Consider the following 5366-nt stretch of genomic DNA (forward strand, 5'->3'; position numbering starts at 1 on the left):
TGTGGCAAGAGGCGGTAGAAAAGCTCACTACCTTCAGCCAAAACCAGGCCAGGAGAGTGTGTCAGGGCCTTAATATGTTCTATTCCTGTCCTATAACATAAGTGAGATTATATAATATTTGTCCTTTTGTGTCTGATTTATTTCACTCAACATAATTTCCTCAAGATTCATCCATGTTGTATCATGTATCAGGACTTCATTTCTTTTTATGGCTGAGTAGTATTCCATTGTATGTATGTACCACATTTTGTTTATCCATTCATCCATTGATGGACATTTGGGTTGTTTCTAACTTTTGGCTATTGTGAATAGTGCTACAATGAACATATTATGTCTGTTCATGTTTCTGTACATATGTCTGTTCATGTTTCTGTTTTTAAGTTCTTTGGGCATATACCTAGAAGCGGAACTGCTAAATCATATGGCAGTATTTTTAATTTTTTTGAGGAACTGCTACTCTGTTTTCCACAACAACTGTATCATTTTACATTCCCACTAGGAATGGATAAAGATTCCAAATTTTGGACATTCTAACCAACATTTGGGGAGCTCTGGTAGCATAGTGGCTAAGACACTTGCCTGCTAACCAGATGGCTGGCGGTTCAAACCCACCAGCCACTCCTCGGAAGGAAGGTTGGGCAATCCTACTTCCGTAGTGATAACTGCCTCGGAAACCCAAGGAGGGGTCGCTATGAGTCGGGGCCGACTCGACGGCACATAACAACAACAACAACAACAACCAACATTTATTATTTTCTGCTTTTTTTTTTTTTTCCATTTTCGTCATCCTAGAGGGAGTGAGGTAGTACCTTGTTTTGGTTTTGATTTGCATCTCCTAATGGCTAACATCATTAGTCATCAGGGAAATGCAAATCAAAACCACAATGAAATACTACTTCACATCCATTAGTATGACTATAATAAAAAAGATGGACTATAACAAATGCTAGTGAATATGGAGAAATAAGAACCCTCAAACAAGTGCTAGTGGGAATGTAAAATGTAGCAGCCACTTTGGATAATTTCTAGCAGTTCCTCAAAATGTTAAATAGAGTTACAATATGACCCAGTAATTTTACTCATTTACTCCTATGACAATGAAAACATGTGTCAGAAAAAAATCTTATACTGAATGTTCATAACAGCATTATTCATAGTAGCCAAAAGGGGGAAACAACCCAATGTCCTTCAACTGATGAATGGATAAACAAACTGTAGTATTGTCATTCAATGGAATATTATTTGTAAAAAGGAATGAAGTACTTCAACACGAATAAACTTCGAAAACATTATATTAAGTGAAAGAAATTGGTCACAAAGGACCACATAGTATTTGATTCCATTTGTATAAAATATCCAGAATGGGCAAATCTATAGAGGCAGAAAATAAATTGGTGATTGGCTAGGGCTGGGGTAAAGAGGAAACTAGGGGATGATGGTTGAGGCAGGTGGGTTTTTTTTTTTTTTAACGGGGTAGTGAAAATATTCTAAAACTATGGTGGTGGCTTTACAACTCTGTAAATATATTAAAAGTCATTGAATAATATACTTTAAATGGGTGAGTTTTATGGTATGTGAATTTTATCTCAATAAAGTTGTTTAAAAATGAAAATGTATTAAATAAATTACTATACTTAAAGAAGTAACCCTAATTCATGCTGTAAAAGTGCTTGTTATATTTTAGATAAAACTAAAATTCTCTTTGTATCCTTTGTTCTCCAGAGATAACCACTATTTTGAATTTGCCTTACAACTTAAAAAAACATTTTAAACTATATATGTATATATCTGGAGAAATATATATATTTTTGAATTTTATATAAACAGCATACTAATTACTCTTGAAAAGAAAAAAAAAAAAAAGACTGTTTGTTATACACTAGGATATAAACCTCCCAAGGGAAAGGGATTCTGTCTGTTTTGTTACCAAGTTCCCATGTAGCTGGTTCTCAAAAATATTTTTGAATGAATAAATGATGCAGAACCAGTAATGCTTATTTTTATAAATGTAGTTTACACTGATGGGGAAAAAAAAGTATATAAAGGTGTAAAATGCAAAGCAATTGTCCCTTCACTTCTTAATCCTACTCTGCATGTATAACCAATGATCCGTGAGATTTTAACTAGAACAAAACTGGACTACAAAGCCCATACACCCAGCTTCCTCTTTGTAATAACCAGAACCACACCTGAACAGGCCACTCTGTTCTCAGAGGCTTCCTACAGTCTGGAAATTAAGGAAGTTTAGAAATATATGGCCAGGGCCAGGGTCAGGGACAAATGTGTATTCTCCTCTATATTGCAGCTTGTTCCCCAAATTTCTGAGTAAACCAAAACTAAGGGCACGGTGGTAGATGAATGGTTTATCCTACACATAAACTGAAGCATGGTCACTACTGGAAATTTAATTCTAAGTTCAACATTTGTTGTTGTTGTTGTTGTTATGTGCCGTCGAGTCAGACCCGACTCATGGCAACCCCTCCTTGGGTTGCCAAAGCAGTATCACTATGGAAGTAGATTAGCAAATCTTCCTTCTGAGGAGTGGCTGTTGGATTTGAACCGCAAGTTGTGTGCAAAACAAAACAAAAAAATTGTATCTAGGAGAATCTCACTCACAGCCATTGAGTCGGCTCCGACTCATAATGACCCCTACTTGGGTTTCTGAGGCAGTATCACTACAGAAGTAGATTGCCCAATCTTCCTTCCGAAGAGTGGCTGGTGGGTTTGAACTGCCAGCCTTCTCGTTATCAGTTAAGTGCCTTAGGCACTACACTACCAGAGCAGAATAGCACCTTTCAATCAAAGTCGATGTCTGGATGGGAATGACAAATTTAACTCATTCATTTATTTTTGCATGCTATTGAAACCCCATTAAAAGAACATAGATCATTGGTTATACATGCAGAGTAGGATTAGGAAGTGAAGGGACATTTGCTTTGCATTTTACACCTTTATATACTTTTTTTTTCCCTATCAGTGTAAACTACCTTTATAAAAAATAAGTGTTACTGTTTCTGAATCATTTATTCATTCAAAAATATTTTTGAGAACCAGCTACATGGGAACTTGGGAACAAAACAGACAGAATCCCTTTCCCTTGGGAGGTTTATATCCTAGTGTATAATAACAAACAGTCTTTTTTTTTCCTTTTAAGAGTAATTAGTATGCCATTTATATAAAATTCAAAAACATATATATCTCCAGATAATACATATGTAGTTTAAATTTTTTTTTTTTTTTTTAAGTTGTAAGGCAAATTCAGAATAGTGGTTATCTCTGGAGAACAAAGGATACAAAGAGGATTTTGTTTTTATCTAAAATATAACAAACACTTTTACAGCATGAATTAGGGTCACTTCTTTAAGTGCAGTAATTTATTTAGTACATTTTCATTTTTAAACAACTTTATTGAGTAAAGGGATTTGGAAAAACAAACAGAAATCCACAGGAATTGGAGAAGAGATAGCAAGAACAAAACTTTGGAAGCTGGAAAGCAGAAGGATGTATGGCAAATGACCTAGCAGAGCTGAGAAAGTTTATTCCTAAACTAGCATTTGGGGAAGTCTAGAAGAAATCCAACTTACAAGAACCCTCTGAATAGCTGAGGAATTGGTGGCATCAGTTTGGCTGAAAGTTGAGGCTCCAAATAGGAGGATAAGTTAAAACTCTTTCAAGAAGTTAATTTCCAGATCCTCTCCTCAGCTCCACATAGCTGAGTGACTGACTCTTCTCTCACCTGACAAAATAATGGGTATTTATTCTTTGAAGAGGGTGAAATATAGGGTTCCTGGTCTTGGACACAGCAGGCCGAGCTATATGTGGGGGTATTATTCTGAAGACAGAGGTATAAGTGAACATTTGTAAATTTTATGCTGAAATCTTTAACTCTTCTTCACTGAGCTCACAGAACACAGGCATCTGGAACACTGGCACACAGAACACTTTCAATCACCAGAAAGGTGATTGCAAGGCCTTCTCTGAGGAAAACTGACCCCTTCAAGAGAAAATGCCTAAAGAAAACGATGGAGGAATTCCCCAAATAAATAACCCAGGCAGATCATCTCAGTCAGATCTGACTCAATGGCATTACAACAACAATAACCTATGTGCTTAGAGATTCCTGTCAGCTTTTAAATGTCCCTCTCTTAAATGTGAACAGATAACCAAGGATCATACCAGATAATGAAGAAAAGTCTCTGACATGAAAGATAAAAATGAAAATAAATAAACTAGAAAAAGAAACTTGGAGAAAACAGAATGATGGACATGAAAACTTTAAAGAACTCACTAATATCTTCAGAAAGATAAAAGGTATTGCATATATAAAAGAACAGGATGATATACAATATAACTCTTCAAAATTAAAAAAGATCATAGCATAAATGAAAATCTAAATAGAAAAATAAAAATAAAATAACTGTTCCAGAAAGTAGAGCAAAAAGACACAAACAGAAAATTGGAAAGAAAGCTTAGGAAGATTACAAGGTCAGTCCTAGAGGTCCAACATACAACTAATAGGAGTTCCTGAAAGGTTGTTGTTGTTGTTATGTGCCGTCGAGTCAGACCCGACTCATGGCGACCCCTCCTTGGGTTTCCGAGGCAGTATCACTATGGAAGTAGATTGACCCATCTTCCTTCCAAGGAGTGGCTGGTGAATTTGAGCCACCAGCCTTCTGGTTAGCAGTCAACAGAGAAAAAGAAGGAAAGAAGGAAATAAAGAAATAATTCAAGAAATTTTCTACAAATGAAAGACACATTTTTAAATTGAAAAGTCCCAACCCTGTGAATAAAAATGAACTCACCACAAAGCATATTAGAAACTGAGTCATTTCTGATCCTGAATTATAACTTGTTACTTCCCTAATAAACTCCCATAACTGTGAGTATGGTCTATGAGTTCTGTGTGGCCATTGCAATGAATTATTAAACCCAACAGAGAAGTAGAGAGTGCTATGGGAGGGATGGTTGCTGTCAGAACTGTTTAAAGGTTGGAGGGTGGAAGTATGTCTGACTTCCACATCATAGGCTTTTTAAAAAAAACAACTAGTTAATTAGCCTTAGAACATTCCGATTTTGTAAAACTGCTTGATGTGCTCATATTTCTTAATATTTTCTTTCATGTCAGTTGGTCTCTTAATGAGTAGTTGCTATACCATTGACTAAAGACTTAAAAAAAATAATTGTTTCACTTTTCATCATCTCATCATTCTTTTTTTTTAAAAAATTTTTATTTATTTATTGTGATTTGGGTGAAGATTTACAGAGCAAATTCACTTTCCATACAGGAGTTCACATATACTTTGTCTCATGTCATTGACCACAGTTTACCACAATACAACAGCTCCCCTCCCACTTCCTCCCCATAG

Source organism: Orycteropus afer, unplaced genomic scaffold, assembly GCF_000298275.1.
Source record: "Orycteropus afer afer isolate SDZICR_OR568_19922 unplaced genomic scaffold, OryAfe1.0 scaffold00030, whole genome shotgun sequence".
Taxonomy (NCBI): Eukaryota; Metazoa; Chordata; class Mammalia; order Tubulidentata; family Orycteropodidae; genus Orycteropus; species Orycteropus afer.